Source organism: Dermacentor andersoni, chromosome 2, assembly GCF_023375885.2.
Source record: "Dermacentor andersoni chromosome 2, qqDerAnde1_hic_scaffold, whole genome shotgun sequence".
Classification (NCBI taxonomy): Eukaryota; Metazoa; Arthropoda; class Arachnida; order Ixodida; family Ixodidae; genus Dermacentor; species Dermacentor andersoni.
The window spans coordinates 162,504,961-162,523,558 of record NC_092815.1 but is presented as its reverse complement, the minus strand read 5'-3'; the positions used below and the strand labels follow the sequence as shown (position 1 = coordinate 162,523,558).

General features: G+C 43.3%; 1 protein-coding gene across 2 annotated transcripts in view; it reads right to left on the bottom strand.

Annotated features, from left to right (window-relative positions):
* LOC126540515 (neural cell adhesion molecule 2-like) overlaps positions 1 to 18,598 on the bottom strand; it is a 309,792-nt gene that overhangs the window by 48,767 nt on the left and 242,427 nt on the right. The window lies entirely within an intron of this gene.

Here is an 18,598-nt window from a genome sequence, read left to right as displayed (position 1 = left end):
GTTATAACTAATTACGCCGGTGAAACTATCGCTCCCCTTACCCTTGTCTTCTCCTCCGGTCTTTTAATTCCTCGAGGTATTCAACTGGATGTCTCTCTCATTAACCTCAGAGTCTTTCTTGGTTTTTAAACCTTTCTCTCTCTCTGTGTGTTGGCTTAAACTGCACATTTTTATGAGACGGTAAAGGATCATATTCTCGCACGGTATTAGCTCGGGAATTGTGAGAATTGTTGCAAAGTTCAAATATAGTAAAGCAAGGAAATAACCTTTTATCGCGCGGTTTCTTTTTATTTACATCATTCTTAAGCAACTTTATTTTACTGTAGACAAGTGTACACCTATGTGTTGTATTTTTCTTGTTAGCCTGCAGTATAGGAGGCCACAGTTCTTTTTACTGTTGTTTTGGAGAATTATTTATACTGTCATTTTTCTTAGTAAAGTGTGTATAGGGGAGGGGGGGGTGTAAGTAGGTTACTTTAATGGAAGCAGTAGGGCACCATAGAAGTTTTCAAAGCTACGTTTAACACTCACTTTTTAATAAATACTGTATTTATTGCACTGTAAGATAGTTATGTCCTACAGAAGATGATGCAAGCGTAATTTCGTTCTCTCCAGAAGAGCGGTGTGATGCCCGCGTCCACTCTTACGGAGGCAACCTGTGCCAACACAACCGATTATGAAAACAAGCACTGCATTCGCGCCTACACGAACGCCAGGTACGTTAGCCGGATGCTGCTGAAGCGGTATCAGAAAGCATTATATCACCGCACCCACGACGTACAACCGCGTCCATATAAGATCGCCGGTGAGCTGAGACAACCGCTGTGATAAGATCTTGTTATGTACAACCACAACCAAGGTGGCTGTTTTTTCCCAATGCATCACTATTCTGCGCCTTCCTGGCGCTCGCGAACGTGTGAGTGCCTGGCACGTCCCCTCGGATCGGCCATTTGGATGGGAGATCCCAGCAGGTCGTTTCTGCTGGACCACACCGGACAATTCGTCTGCACCACAATACATTGTATCTTAATCGTGGTAATAAGTTTGGAATTGGCGCTGGTAGATAGTCTTTCACTATTTGCATTGTTCTTTCACCAGCTTTTCCCCCGGCGGAGTATGCAAACATATGTCGCTGCCATCTTGTGGTGATGTTGCGGCCCAAACGGAGAGACGTTGCAATTGTCTGGGGTACGCGCAAAGATGGAAAGCCGCTATCCACTGGTTCTAAAATGTTTACTGGATTGCCTAAACAGTTTTTAAACATTCTATCGAATGTCTGTCCGTTTTCTACGTTAGTCAATTTCCTTCCAATCGACAAGCTTTGCGACACTAGCCACGGATCATCTATCTCGTGGAGTCATTCACCAAGCAGCACTAAAAAAACAAAATAGAAGCGCAAGGTGTTTAGCACTGCTGTATTGATTTCACTGCCAAACTTGTTCGCCACGTCACTCCTCATTCTCCTCTTTTTTTTTTTTCCTTCTAACCAACCTCTCTGAGCAGAGTAACAGGCTAGAGGATATTACCTCGGACCAAGCTCTCTGTGTTTCCTCAATAAATTATCCGCTCTTTCTTTCTCTTATAACTTCCGCCGATATTCCGCTCGAGACGATTTACCATTGCCCCATTCTAGCGCATCGCTTTCTTTCGCTTTCTTAAGCTCCATGCGCTATTGCAGGCATTAAGGCATCACCATGCGGCACAAATAAATAACTCTGTTTTGAAAAACTGGGTGCTGAGTGTAACATATTCCCCCCTCCTCCTCCTCCGGCCTCTTACTGCCCGCGTTCAGATCAGGTGGCCGATGTCTTCGTTGCTTCATCTATCGGCGTGTGTCCTTTGAAATTACGAACGCACATTTCGAGCTCACCCCCATCTTAGCAAACTATTAATACTACGTTTCGGAAAGCAATGAACAGGTTTAGTTGGTGAAAATTCATGATTGTATTGCGCTTAGTCTTGACCTGACGGAACTAATGGACGATCATAAGGAACGAAACGCGGACGTTCGTGGAGCAAACTACCAACTTGTCTAATATTGTTAAAAAAACACGCTGATTTGGTTGTGGGAAGGGGGGGATATATGACAAGGTCACGACGTGTGATGATGCGCTGGGCCGGAAAAACATCGTTCACTTGCACCCGTTCGGTCTGGCAAACTCGGCCTCATCTTCGATGAGCATGATGGACGGAGTGCTTACGCACTCACTTAACAGTATTAAACAAGTTGGTATAGTTAGGCCACGTACGTCCGCGTTTTGTTCCTTATGTTCGTCTATTAGTTCCGCCAGTGAAACACTAAACTCAATGCCGTCATGTACTACTACCTGCTCTCCGATTAACATGATGCCTGCCTCCCTCCCGGTCTGCCATGCGACGAGTACCCATTCAAGAAAGTGCTATGGTATCGCGAAAATTCGGCGTGGAAAGAAAACATGCTCCCAAGCAAGCGCTGTGAATTCTTGGCCAGGAGAGGACAGTGAACCTAGATGAGAAATTATTGCCCAGATCTGCAGCTGTTCCACTATACTTCGAACAAGCCGTCTCGTTGCGCAATCTTAACCAGCCGGTTCCCGGCGCAAGGTTGATTAAATTACGTTCGCCTCACAAGCGCTGAAAGCAGCGGTGCCCACGAGACATGGCTAGTTCATGCATGAATACACTGCGCCCTCGTAAAACTTCATTAGGCCCTCCTGGCAGAAGTTTTTACTGGTTTGCCTTGTTGCAAAACTCACCACCGCTGAAGGGGCTCAAGCCAAGTGGCGGAATGCTTATGCAAGCCGGGTCCTGTCTGCCTTGCTACTGCATTTATCTCTTCTTTTGCTGCATTGCTGCACAACTGTTCTTAACACCACAATTTCTGTTGTTCTTGCATTTCGCCCAAAGAAGCGTTTGTTACGAAAATCGGAATGGTAGCCCTCGAGATAAATTAGATTATTCCATACACCATTCTGCTGGTTGAGCTATGCAAAGCACGGGGCTTAAATTTCCTTGAAGCAGGAAGCGTGCCGTTCGCAACAAATAATGAATGTTTCATCTCTGTAGCTTAGCTACAGCTTGTAAAAAGTTCCTCACTCGAACATTCCAGAGTGCCATAGTGCCGTCACTTGATATGTTTCCCAAGTACCTCAAGCAACTGCACAAGACAGCAATTTTAAATCTGCTGAAAATAGTCGCAATGTTAAACCAAGCTTCCGTTTGCATGTTGTAAATAGAAGCGTTTCAAAGAATCACTGAACCCTCGATTTTTTCCTTTTTGTTGATGTGTCATAACTGGTTTGGAGTTGGTTTTACCGGTGTCCTCGGTGAGCTCAACGAATCAACTTTTTTATATTTAGTCAAAATAAAGAGAAGGTTATGGTATTGTGTAGGAAAGTTCTAAATATGTGTACTAATTTGGCAATTTACAATAAATGATATATGAATGTGAATCCTAGATTTCTAAGTGTGTTTTAGGAGTGCTGCAAAATTTTACCTGCTGCCATGAGATAGCTACATAGGCTGCCAAGATCAAACATAGCAAACACCGGCCGACCTCAATAGTAAATCGGTGTACCAAAGTAAATGCGTGTCGATTTATTACTGTATTTGTAAAATTAGTTGTTTTTCGAAATTTTAGCGCTACTGGTCCAGTCAGAAGCGTCACAAACAATTCATGAATTTGCGTTTTCTTTTTCTATTTCTCTGCATTATACGAAGTTTGCCCGGTGCCCACGGTGAACCAAGCCAGGTACCATGTCTCTTATATGTGAATGTCAGGGCCAGATAATGGGTAACTTATAACTAAAGTTAAAAGTTGGTGCGTTTGAAGTGTGGCGTTTCCAACAAATTACTAATGCAAACGCTCTCGAACGTTATGAGTGTATTTTATGAGCGGCGTAAGATTTAGCCCATTGCCCTTACATAAGTAAAAGCGCCATGAAGATCAAAAATCTGCCCCATTAGTTCGCGAAGTGAAGTGCCTGTGGAAATACTAGAATCTTTTTAAACAAGTTTCGTAAATCATGTGCTCAAAAGTGTTATGTGAAATTTTACGTGATGTTTCCCAGTGCTTCGACAGTGTCCTATATTACACAAAAGTTTACATTTGGCGAAAGTGTGGGGCACGAAAAGGTAATGTGCACGCAAAATGTACAGCGCTTCACTTCATTACGTACTCTGCAATAAAATTCGTAATCAAGCGCTCCAGAGCATACAGGATTAACGTTTACGAGTGGCGTAAAATGTTTTAAGCAGCCATTGCATCACTACAAATGCCACCAAAATTAAAGTTAGAAACTATAAGCGGAATAATGTGGAAACTTTCTGTGCCAAGATAAATGCGCGTGCATGAAATAATGTTTTTGCAAAACAGGTATTAAAATTTGTTTCAAAATGTCACGCTTCCGTTATTAGCTACGCTTCCCGATTCCAGGAAAGAACTCTTGAATTACACAATCTTCGTACAAAAGAGAAATGAGGGGCATCTTATGCGCGATGAGTCGCGACATATTGAATTACTGGCTGAATTAGGAGCGTTACAAAAAAGCACAGGTTTATGCACCCTCGTTTTTATCGTAATTTCGTGCATACTAATTTCACTCCCTGCTCACGTTGAACTAAGGAAGATACCTTGTTTCTGCTTAGTGAAAGTAAGGGCCATGTAATGAGTGATGTGTAGTCAAAGTTAAAAGCGCCTGGGTTTATTGCGGCTTTTATACATTAAATTACGTATACAAGCGCTACAGAGAATAAGAGTGTTTTACGAGCGTTCAGAACTTAGCCCGTTTGCCTGGCAGAGCAACAAACGCCACCGGAATCAAATTTAGCGATTATTGAAGAAAGGGTATGGCGAATTTTCGTACCAGGCAGATGCGCGCGAAGTAAATGCTGCCTCTGCAACAAATTTGAACATGTGTTCAAGTATTATAGTGCTGTTATCAGCTACGGTTCCAAATAATCTGAGATACCTCTATTTTACACCAAGTTTATACTTACTGCAAAGAGCGATCGTGTTGAGTGCAATGTGTGGCAAAATGTTGATTTTCCTCGCCAGATGAGGAGCGTTGCGGAAAATTAGTGCACTCTTCATTTTTGCTGCCCATTTATTCATTAAGCGAGGTTTTTAGTACGTTTCTAAGGTGGCCTCGATGAACTACTAAATGTACATAATTTATATTTGTTTAAAGATAGAGGAAGATTACAAGGTAATGTCTAAACAAAGTTCGAAGTGTGCGGACAAGTTGCAGGCTTTTCCAGTATATTTAGTAGGCAGGCTATCTGGAGTGAAATAGATGAGTTTTAAGAATAACGCAATATACAGCATGATGCCCTGGGAGACCTGTCAGCTACACCATCACATCTAGTGAAACATAAAGCGGAGTGTATAATGCCGCCAATATTCTGGCAAAGTAAAATGCGCGTCGATGAAAAACTGCGTTCGTAAAGTTTCTTTGCCAATACACCGAATAGGTTATAGGGTGATAAGTTTACACACGAACCAGACACGTAGGGGCAACGTTTTAAAGTGATTGATTAATTTACAGGCAACTGAAATTTTCATTGCAGTTGCTCGAAAGAAACAGGTTCACTGGAGATTGGGTTCTGATCTCGCAGCGTCACACAAGTCTCTTTTCCTACCTCTTCTCTCAATTTCCTTTCCCCACAGTGTTAAGTAGTCATGCGGTCAGATATTCTTGTTAACCTCTCTGCCTTTCTGCTGTTTTCTTTCCCTCTTTCATGCTCATAGGAGAAATTTTAATGCATATTTCTCGCTCTTCACTATGTTGTGAGTAGCAGTTCACCGGTTTGCATACAGATTAGCAAGTCCAGCACGTTTCTACCTAACGTGACCACCGATGCACGGTTCAGAACGGATTCTGACAGCGTCTGCTCAAGCCGAGTTAACGTTTTGTCGGGTAAATATTCGTCTTATTCTGAAAGGACAAAAGACCGAACATAGCAAGCTGCAAAATACTTTTGGTCAGCAAACCGCCCAAATGGCCCAAAAATATTTTGAAATCCGTCGCGCTCCACTGGTAGAGTGTAAAACGTGGCGAGCTGGTTGATCTCCAGCGCGAAAATAAAGGCAACACAAGACAGGGAAATATTCAGGAAAGGCGCTGAAATAACAATTGACTGGTTTATTGCAAACAGGAAGGACGAAAAAGAAGCAGACCTTCAGCGCGCCCACCCTCACGCTACTCGTATTTGTCACATCTTTCGTGGAGACTGATTTCACAATCGTGGAGGTTGACAGATGGGACGGGAGTGTAATGTTCATGTTTTTTATTTATGTGGACAGCTTCAATGATTTCACGAGCTTTTTGATCCACGTGCCTGAAGTTGACGTGCGTTTTTTTCAAAAAAGAGATAGCTTACAGCCAAATGAACAACAATGTGCTCACAGATGTGATGAAGGTGTGCGCTTTAAACTGTTGTGCTGGCGTAACCTTTCGTTAAGGCAAGGCGCCGGTCTGTCCAATATACATTCTTCCACATGACAGTGGGATGTTATGAACAACACCAGGAGCACAGGTTGCAAATCGGTTACGATGGTTAACGAGCACAGGTTTCTCCGTGACGGGGCTGTTTCTTTTCATATATACTGCCGCACAGGCTCACTCATGTACGGGCGCTGCGCGGCTTCGACACGAAAATTAGAAAAATTGAACTTTGGCCTTCATCCACTCTTCCATTAATCAACCTGAATTCAGGAAAATAGTGTTTTGAAAGAACATTTTATTAGCGTAACGTGACTATCTTTTAGTGTCCCTTTAAAGTATAAAACGCAAGAAACGACATAACAACAACGGCAGTGTAATGTGCAATTGTAAAAGTCCGAAATAAATAAACATAAAGAAAGTAAACTTACAACGGCACTACCAACTATCAGAATTCGGCCAAAGCAGACATATATGCGCACGATAAATGTCATTTCTTGAGGACGTTGGTCCAGCTTGTTTATAGCTGAAGTCACACCATCACAACATTCGTCGCCATCACACTACCTTTATAACCGAACCAGCTGCCTGAGCAAATATGCTGGTAGAACACGTCACGTACACCGAACAATTTTCATCCTTGCTGTGCCTGCAATACTTCATCGATAAACATTCAGAAAAGTATCGTAACATATGGACAGAACATCAGTTGACAATTTCACATTGGTACTTCCGCGAAAAAAAATATTTCTTCGATATCGGTCTTCTAGAGCACTTATGAGTCGAAAATATTTTCCAAGAATGTTTATTGCATTTCTGTACAAAACCATCTGCAGGCTAGCGTACGCATGGATTAAGCATTCCATCTAATAAAGCTTCAAGTTGACCCTTGGTATACTTGCACAGCATGTAAAGACAGTTCTTCTGCTTATTTATATATGTCATAATTTACAAATTCTCATGCTAGCCGTGTGGAGTGTAACTTGTTTTCAATGACAGTCGCAGAGAGCACAGCTCTTCGTCGCCTATCATATCTGACATTTATTTTTTTGTCTATCACCACTCAATCCCGGTATACGTTAAAGCCGACTTGTACATCTTACATGACCCAGCCACATAAAACGCTCTATTTGAACGTAGGGCTCCTATAGCGGCTCAATGCACACGAATGCTGAGTGAAGCTTCTCGTCAATACTGCCGCTTTTGAGAAGCAACGCGCCTCACGTGGACGGCTTTTCTCAGGCGATCCAATGCTGCGAACAGAGGCAGCTTTTTTGCATCACCGTCATTTGCACTTGTTTTAAAGGAGCGGGAGAGTCATGCAACACCCAAAGTTTCACCCAACGCTGCCTGTTAATTGTTCTTCAGCTTAAGGTACCACCCAATACCTTGCTTTTCTGAAACTGGGAAGGACGTCATTGCGTGTTTTTAAACAATTAGCATGCAACCATCATTCTAAATAGGCCCGAAACATTGAGTACATTTCGAAACACACAGAACGTTTATGCTACTGAACTTCACCAGCATTGAAGAGAGTGTTTGAAACTTTGATATGCGTAAGTGCAGGAGCACGGATGACAAGGAGATACATATCATTTGTTTATTGGACAAGGGCATTCTAAATATATTACTACAGATGTTGTCTCATTGTTCAGGCGCCACTACGGTGTCACGACAAGCCTTCTTCATATCCATTATCTCAGTTATTTTGATAGCATTTTTGTAGTATCACATTTACAACAATGCCCTAACATTCAGAATACTAGTACCAATGTATCTTTGCGGAACATTTAGGACTTCACGAACGGTAGTCAAAAGATCTACAATTTGCTCCTCCGACAATTGCAGAACAGTTTGTTGAGCAACGAATCTGCCAGAACACTGACCTAAACAGAGCCATGCAAAAGGTGCAACTGGTCCTGAAGCTGAAGCACCACCATGCTGTTCTTGCACGGTGTACGTACTTTGTATCGTAGATGTACGCAGCCATAATGTGAATTCAACGTGCAACACATTCTGTTTCTTTTTTCTGTTTTTTTCAAAATGATTGCCACCGCATGAGGCATGGACGTGTTCACTTAGGCTCAACAGCGCAAAGGCCTTCTTTCAAGGAAGAACTCCAAACGCTAACGCCCCCCCCCCCCCCCCCCCCACTGCGTTCCCTGCAGGGAAAAAATGAAATGCTGTATCTGCGTGCATTAGGGACGCACGCGCAGATGTCGTTGTTCCCATTTGTGGATCGATGCCGTGCCGCAAGATTTTAGATAGGCGGACGAAGCGAATCTGTGGTTGTGGCTACAAGCTTGGCACAAACACAGTACTTCATATTTCGCAACTTAACGCAATAACACGAGATAAGGAAGATAAAAAAAGTGCGTGCAACAACAATAGCGCCGCTGTTTTAAAATACCTGAAGGAAAATAACCGATCACGCTTCTCTGCCTCAACTAAAGTTTCTCTTCTAAAACATAAATTATTGATGCACATGAAAACGCATCGCACCTTGTGAGCGCCCAGTATGCGCTTGAATGAAAAGCAGGTAATCTTTGGTTGCTTTATTAGCACCCCATTAAAAACAGCAAAAGAAAGTGAGGCTTCTGTGGCGATCCAATATTTAACATAAAGTACACAATTCCCTTTTCTAAGGGCAATATCTCATGAGCTAGATCCATTTTTTCACGATCGTCACACAGCGTAAAAAAACGTGTATAAATTAAGAAAGATTTTGGCCCGAATACGAAATCGCCCAAATTAAAATTCGTAGTGCTGCGTTTTGCGCCTTTCACTTGTCAACATTTCACTAACATAGAAAATGAATGTAATCTAACAGTCACTTGTCAGTATAGCACTATGCTAGCTTAGAAAAAACGTGGCACTAGGTAGGTCAGCGTTTCAGGAGACGGAATTGATCAGTCGTAGCGTTAGTCTTTTGACGTTATGATTAGGATCAGCAATGCAGGAGACACGAAAAGGTGGTGATGCCCGTAGGCGTCACTTTCCGTCGTAAATGCCGTTTCTCCGCAGCGGCACGCTAGGTATTACAATGACCGCAGAAGTCTTCAAAGCGCCTGGAATACAACAATCGACTAAGTACACTGAATTACTCAGTGCTTAGTATACTTCAACAGAGGGATAAGTCCAATCTGCTTATTCCTACTGATCCTCATTGGTTCATACTTGCATGCTACTCCACAGCTTACAAACAAAGGTACAAGTGAAACTGCACATGAAGCTTCACAGAAAAGATAATCTAAAGCAGGCAATATTTTTGTCGCACACTATACAATTCTCAGCGCGAAGCACTTAGACGCATGTCAACGGGCACATCGATTGTGGTTTGAATTTTTCTGGCAGTACCTAAATACTTGAGAAAACCTTGTCATCCGTGCGAACTATACGACTTGTCGATAGGCAATCGCATTGTGCCAATTATTGCAGAAACCATATTCTTCACAAACGGCGTGCGCAACCTGTCATTCACCTGACAGTGAAATAAGACGTAACGCTCGCTCCAGATCTTGAAAGCTATCGAAGCAGGACGTATAAAACTAGGCCCGAAAGCAAACAGTCCAGTTGCAATTCTTCATAGTAAGATTCAGAATACACGTATTTGCTCTCTGCCGGGATGTACAGCTCACGAGTAAATAAATAAAACTTCTAGAAGCTGGTCGAACTTTCGTCGTCGACGTAGCACGGAAAGGTATTTTCATGTCTCACCACTTGTAACTACGGCGCAGGATGATGCAAGTCTTATGCGCACAGAGTTATACTATCAGCTTAAAAAGTAAAACGTGCGGATTTGATTTAGCGGAGTTAATTTAATATCGACGCCTCTGGTGGCTGATTTCGCCGGCGCAGGGGCGAAAAGTGCAAGCCATTGCGAATGAGGCCCCGCTTATCTCGCGTGCGTATAAGTCCCCTGTCCATGATGCTCGTCAGTCATGGCGTTCCTATCTTGTGGAAACCACCTCAAAAAGTATGGATACCCATGCGCTTCCCTCATTGCAGTGGTAATGATCGGAGAGCCCCTCCTTCCCTTTGCCCTTACGAATAGCCCATCTGTCAGATCTTTACGCTGCCCTTAATGCGTACAACGTGAGTAATTTTTTTCACTTCCACTCGGGTTTTGATCACGCTTCATGTTCTTCCTTAAGTCACCTTGGAGTGATGTTCTGGTCATCTTTATCCTAATAAATGCCATTCGTACCACGCTATGCGCGGAAAATAAAGGAAATAAGAAAATAAATCAGAGCAGACGACGAGTGTGCAGCGGCAAAAAAAAAAAAAAATACTCGGGACACTTTTTGTAATTCTTTTTGGAAATCGTTAGCCGTGCTCCTGAGAGAACGAAAATTGCAGTTCGGACAAATCCCACAATTCCTTTCTGTTATTAGTTTCTCTTCGTCCTTCCGCACCCACACGACCATCTATTTTACCGATCGTTCTCGCTGCCTCGTTTTAATCACGGGCAGCCCATTTTACCCCCACGGACGTCATAATCAACGGAAAAATTATACTGAGTGCTGCGTGGGAGTGCCGTTAATAGATGTCGACGCCCAAGAATCCGATAATGATATCAGCGAAGAAAAATAAAGGAAGCCTAGTTGCGGAACGAAATACCTTGGAATTATCACCGAACTGAGTCGGCCAGGCCGTCCGTCATCAAAGATTATGTACCGAACTTACCGGCATGGTAACCAAGTGAATATGTTTTTATGCATATGTTTGTCTGCTCGTTTTGTTATAATTAAAACTGTTTGTTCCGGGCAATACGAATAAAAACTTTTGTGTCGACAAAGTTCATCGCTCTGACGGAAATGCTAAGCCAGACACCCCCCGGTGCTGTTCCACAACTCCCTAAGAGGACTACTTCGGTTTTTGAAAGAGACTGGATTGGACAAGCGTCTGTGAGAGTGATGTCACGTGCCATGCCAGATTGATGGACTCCAACGGACAATGTGTGTGTGCTGTGCTATGTGCTCTCTCTCCATCTCCCCCTTCCCCATCTTTATCTCCCCCATCCCTCTCCCATGTGTAGGGTAGCAAACCGGTTAAGCTAAGCTGGTTAACCTCCCTACCTTTCCTTCTCCACTTTTTCCTTTCTTCCTTTCCTAAGATCTTGGAATCAAACCACCCTAATTCCTTGCTCTAACCACCACTCCAACTAAATCTTCTGCGGCAATCATTCGTGGAAATATAGAGAAACGTACTGAACATGTCCGTCTTGGCTAATCGATTTCACTTAGCTGCGTAAAGGATCCACAATAGAAAAGAAAGGCTTTCAGCAGAGTGTCGGTGAAGCCAAAGGTGACCATAAAAAAAAAATATTCATGCTAGCTTTTGTGAACGGGGCAGTATGTTGCGACGAAAATAAAAAAAAAAGGATTTTCGCCATTGGAAGAAAGAAGGGAAAGGCGTGCCTGGTCGTTGACCAGGGCCGAATGAGCGAGACTACGAGAGGCGGAACGAGTCAGCAGATAACTGCTCATAAAAATGCAAAGCAGAAAATGCTTGGCCCTGCTGAAAGTTTGGCAAAATTTTTACTGAAACAGGCTTTGGTAATAGCTTCATACTCACAAGTGCAGCAGCAATTGTAGCCTTGTCACCAAGCCAGCAGGCTTCTTTTCATTGTACGAGTGTACGATATGAGTCAGTGAATATTTCACGAGTGTTATAAAAGAATTGGATAGCCGTTTATACATTATCGGTAATTCAATACTGTTTTCTATCCTTCTTCTTCTGAATATGTGATTATGTATGCTCCCGAGCAGCTAAGCTGTCCAAGCGAAAAATAATGTTTCAAAAGCCAAGGGAACTCATATTTCCACGTTTTTTTATCACTGGCTTTACTCAACAATGAACTACAATAAAAACGTAGACGTTTCGCCATATATGCACGTGGCATCGTCAGTACAGAAACGGCAACAAATGGGAGAATACAGCTCACGAACACGCACCGAATTATGCAGACAGGACAATTATCAACAATTGTTTTATGTATTTACGAAGAAATAAGGAATATGCACCGTCCAGATACAAACCGCGAAAGCTAGAGAGCCACGAGAAAAGGCCTCTTAACTGCAGTTCGCACTGAATTACTAAAATCAAAAGCTACCAAAGTTTCTATTTTATGAAGTTCTAGGGGTGTACGTCATAAGTTCATATGTTTAGCATTTTTTCTCAATAAAGTGTGTAGTTCTGAGCAGGCGCGCCCTCTCGTATCTGTTCCACTCCCGCTGTTTTCGCTATGGCACCTTTACCAACTCGCCCAGTACACGATGCTTCTGTAGGGCTAAATATTTCTTTGCTGTACTTCCGTGACCTTAGTGGCCCGTGCCCATCCGCTTAACGTGAACGTCATAGTTTCGTTTCATTGTTTACCTTAATTTTTTACTCTGAATTGAAAGCTCGTAATTGCGTTTTCTGTGTTCGTCATTTGCATGCGCCATCGTAGTCGTGTCAGCGTGAAGCCACCACCTCATACTCAGTTTTACTGTTACTCGATTGCGAACAACCACAAAACATTTCCCACGAACACCAAAGCTGGGTAGAAAAGCCTTCCTCTTGGCGGATATGCGCAGGCCGGGGCAGAACGTCCTACCTTAGCGACCGCTAAACATTGGCACTTCATAATTTGTGCAAGGTTTCTGTAGCTCGCTGCATCTGAGAGTAGTGGCAACATTGCAAGCATTTTGAGGATGCAGCAAGTACTGCTGCAGTCAACAAATACGACGACCACTGCATGTCATAGAAATTGCCCTTGTTTAGTGGATGGTTTCTGCTGTAAAAACACACACAGCTGTCGCAGAAAATTTCTTTAGAGTGGATGGGATCAGTCGAGTCTAGAGATTATAATTCACAATATTATTTGCCTCATACCCGCCACATTGCTGCAGACAGGTTCTGATCTCGCCTCGTTACTAACTTTCTCATTAAAGATAAATTATTCGATGATAGGTTTCGAACCAGGGATCCCATACATCAATATTCCTAATGCAAAGATATTGGTACACAGGGCCGTAAAGGTTGTGCAAAGGGAAATGCGCACAGCGGGTGCTCGATTGCAGGTTGCGACTCCGAGCCAAGGGGGTTAACGACCCTCGATGACCCCGTCTCTCAACGCGCTCGCTGGCGCCTAATGAAGCCGGCTGGGTTTCCCGACTATCATGTCAAGCAGTCGATCCGCACTATGTGGTTAGGCCCTAAGTTTCTCTATATTTGCGCTTTATACCGCCGCGTCTATCGGTTTTCAAGGGAGCGAAGCTATGCGCACGTGGGAAGTCGTTAACCCCACATGGAGCTTTGGACGCCCTGTAGCGTCATTTCTCTCTATTGATGTTCTTTGCCAGATAGCAATCGCTTTTCTTTTTCAGCGTATTGCGTTCCTTCAGTGCTCGATAAAAATGCACTTAAAGGAAGCGTTATTTTATAGTTGTCGTCAAATGTATAAAACACCAATGAGTTTAGACGAGCCAGAGAATTCACCGGGCGTCAAGCGTTCATCGGCGAAAAGTTAAGCTTCACTCCCCAAACTGTTAATTCGTTAACCGACTATAAGCTGTAATCAGCTGAGCTTAAAATTAATGGATCCATCGACACTTTAAAGTTGTTTAGTTGACAAATAAGAGGTAAGTATGCTAGACTTTGCCGTAAGGTCGGTAAGTTGAGTTCACAGTGCCTGATACCCGCACCACATGTTCCTCGTAAATTAACTGCATACAGTTCAAAATACTTGAAATACACATTGACGAAGAATTCAAGACACGCATCGCGCCATGTAGGAAGGTATTTGATGGGATGTAGCTGGTGCAATGTTTCCAACAACATGCAAAAGGCCTAATAAAACGTTAATGATAAAGGGCCTCTCTACAGGACACATAGGAAGTTTTGATAATACGACGGAAGTTGCTACGTGCCTTGTAAGTAGTGTTCTAGTGCAATAATATATATTTTTTTAAATTGTTCGTTAATACGGAAGATAGAATTATTTGAAGTGCCGCGAACCCAGGCGAGCGTTACCGCCACGATAGGCACCCTCTCCGCTTGCCCCCGCATCTAGCCTGCGCAAGCGAAGTTCCTTCCCCGTGTTTTCCCATTCCGCAGCCGCAAAATCACGTGACAGAATGCGTCACGGGCCCCGCCTTCTCTCTCTCTCTCTCTCTCTCTCTCTTGCGCGCGCGAGCGTGCCTTTTTGCTGAGCGGTGCACTTCCGGTGGTAGTCGCGCGAGCGAGTTGTTGAGTTTGTCTCGTTTCCTGCAGCGCACGATTGTGCAATCTCTGCACGAAAACACCTCACTAGCGGTATAAATCAGTACCACAGTCACGAGCACTGAGGCAGACGCAAGCGGATAAAAGCACGAAGGCGCGTTGGAATCCGGTAGAAAAATGGCACATAATTTCGTTTCCTGCCCACCAGACAGCACGACGTGAGAACAAGCTTACGAGATGGAAAAGACTCGCACGCATTCAGTTTGTCGGTCTTGTTATTTCTGTAAACTTCAGATCGCCTGCGGAGGCAACCGATTAAACAAATAACTGATGTTGCCTTGACTAATTCTTGCAGTCACGTGTCACTGTGGGTGACGTCAGAGCACTGCAACTTACGTAGGCGCACTTCTGCTATTGACGTCCACTCTCCGGCAGCGAGCACGACGTCCTCGATAAAAAAAAAAAAAAGCGCATCGAGTTTGCTTTGCAATTTAAGCTCTTTTCGTGGCGCGTACGTAGCCCTGTAACTAAATGTAGACACGATAGTGAACGCGCATTGTATGCACTGTGTTTGTCAGCTCAATATGGCTAGAGCCGGTGAGGAGCCCTTTAAGGAGGAAGGTGCACTGCCTCCTCCGCCTAATACAACAAAACAGTGCAAAATCATTGTGCTTTATTTTTTAAGTACGCCCCAGGCCCAAAACTATGCGTCTGCGTCTAAGCGACACCTGTATTACAAACAGAAAAGACACACACATACACAAACCATGAGAATAGAGAAGGCGCAAGAAAAACGAAAACGCATGAACTTGATTGTTTTTATTTCTCGTTTTATTCAGCCTACCTTTAGTACGAGCTATCACATTATTCATGTATTTTTTGCTATCTGATTCCAGTTTTCCGCGGTGAATGTTTTGTTAAAATTAGGTTTTCGCTGAATCTAAAAGGTGCACACCAACCTGGAAGTTGCAGCCAGATGAGGCTTTATCCTACTTGCTCTGAGAAATACTTCATTGCTTTCTGAAGGCATCATCTTTTGAACAATAGTCGACACGCGTTGAATGCCGATACTTCATGTAATTTCTGCCGCAGCCAAATCTAACGAGTCTTTGCTTGGCGCCAGTCGCATGCTAGAAGTTTGCGCGATTGGTAGTGAAGTAAAACCTAAACCGAATGAGTCTAGCCGCAGAGCATGCGCGCACTCTTTCCCCTGGAGCTGCAAAAAAATAAAAAATCACTGATCGCGAAACCGTCCCCCGTCTCGTCCACGAAACTTGTACCTTGGAAAGAACCAGATCAAAGAAGTGAGGCAACAACAAGACAACACGAAAAGGCACCACCGCTCGACACACGCGATCTACAAGATTTACCGACCACTCGGAAATACGTGAGGCGATACGCCCGCTGCAAGCTATCAGCATTTCCCTCGAGCATTCCAAATCTTGGGGGAGGGGGGGGGGGGGGAGGCTGTTCCAGAGAACTTCCTTCCACGAGAAGAAATTTCCACGTCTCTTACGTCTTGCTACATTACACTCTTCAAAGTAGTAACGGTACAATTGTTCGCATCATGCTTAGCATATCAGAAAACTCGTGCTCCCCGTACGAACTATACATTTGAAGCTTCTATTTATAGCGCACCATGATATGGGCGTCGCATGCTATAATATAAGGTAATAGTTAACAACTGAATTTTTGTGATATAAGGCATATAAGATGATACAAAACAGAAAGGTTTCATTGTGCGTGGGTTTTGTCGCTTTATATGACTTGTCTCTTGATTTACCGCAACCGATCCACACGAGTGTCCCTTTCCGCGTGAAATATCTAACCACGATTCAATCAGTTCAATCTCGTAGAAATGTGAGATGAATGCTAGAAAAAAAATTATTGCGCACTATCCGCAGTTCTTACAGGGCGACTAAATGTTCCACACATTCGTATAGAAATCCTCTTCTTCCCATGGTGCTCGGAACCCTCCTCAACCAACAGCCAAGTCTGCCAGGCTAACCCCGCTTGCATCAACATCACCACCACCATTTTGGTCTGCAGACAATGGTACATTCAACGCCAGAACGTAGACTTTGCAGCCTGCCTCTGAATTTATGGCGAGCGCGAACGCAGCTTGAAAATGTGTATGAAATAATACCTGATAAATACAAGCATCTAACAGAAAAGAGGGCCAATCGTTGGTTACGTCCAAGCTATTCTGGGACCAGGAGCTAAAAAGAACCCTAATCGGAGTCATGGGATCCATATTTGACGCCGTAAGTGGGCTCGGTTTTGCCTTTTCGCTGCATTTATCATTTTATCCACATTATCAGAGATCAGAGCTCTTAACACTTCTTAGCTGTGTATCATCCATTTTATCCACATGTTAAAGTTGGTGGGGCCTCTTGCACAAAAGAAAAAAAATTATTTTACGACTCCGCTACTCTGAGAAAGTCTAGACTCGAACCGCCTTCCTTGTTTCATGGCCATCGTCCCGGAGACGGCAAACTTCACTACAACAATAAATAATTTATTTTGTAACCATGACAACCCGGTCATGTATATTTTTTTCATTAAACCCACTCCTTTCTGTTATGCCTTCGAGCCCTGAAAAACAAAAATGAAATTAACTCAATATTTCAGAGTATTAGTGTCATCGGCATCGATATTACTTATATATTATCAGGTCTCTGGCGCGTCTGCGCACCAGGCTAATGCGAATACCAGAGTGGCATATTCAGCTTCACTGTATATCATCGTTAACAACGCCTGAATTTGTGTTGGAGGCGGCCTTGTCGTACACCATACCACTGATACAGCACATTGTACCTAGAAATGGTACAGTTTTAAATTGCAAAATGATTCCATCCTCGCCGCTTCCGGAAAATTGATTTGCGCAGATAAATAAAGCTTTCTCTTGAACAGGCATGTCAGTCATATGAAGCACAGATCGAAAGAAAGTAGGGTAAACAAAATTTAGGCAGTTGAGTTGAGCACTACTGAGGCGGGATAATTAACGTTTAGTGAAAGCTGAGAGAAAGGAAGAATGGTTAAATCCAAAACATAACAAAGCACAAGTTTTACAAAGTGCTCAGCGCCCAGCCCATCCCCCTCTTGCAGGTAATACAGCGAAAAACTCGCCCATGTCTGTAGAGACGATGTGAACAGTTTTCCGTGATATCCGTCTTGCATTGAAGTGTCCAGAGAGCAAAAGCAAATCAGGTAAGCATTCATGTTTAGAGTGCGTCTTTTCAGATACATTGCATCAAAAAAATGCACCTTTCATTTTATTGTACATGTCTGCCTTACTATGTGGAACTTGCAATTGACGTCTTCCCTTTCCTCTGAGTCTTCCTCGTTCTTCTCTCAGCCTACTCAAGTGAACAGTCACACGTCAGGTGAATTTTGCGATAACTTCCTCACGTTTCTCCCCCAGAACATTCTTCTCGAGTAACACGGGTAAAATAAAGGGAGAAATACTCAGCTTCTCCTTGCCCGTGCCCCCATATGAGCGTAACGCATTTCCTGCAATCCCCTATGACCAGCTCCATTAAACTACGCGGAGTGAAATATAAAATGACCGTGCGTTCACTGCCTATAGAGAAGAAAACGTGGCAGCATATGGTCTTCGACAATTGCTGTTTTTTAATAAGCTATAAGAACTCATTCATGGCAGAAAATCTAGGCATACCTCTTGTTTTCTTTTTCTTTGTTGATGCTACTTTAACGTGCAAAGATACTCAGGAAAAGAAATTCACTCGCTCATGACATATTAAAAATACTCTCCCCTTAACTTATGGGAAAAGGTGACACCAAAAGGTGAGCAAACCAGTTCAGTAGGAAATACTAAGGAGTGAAATGAATACCTTCTTGCCTCATCTGCGAGCACTTAACGTAATATTTAAACGTTGCGCAAGGAATTCTTACCATTTAAACCTTAAAATACGAAAAATAAAACGCATAATAACCATGCAAACGGA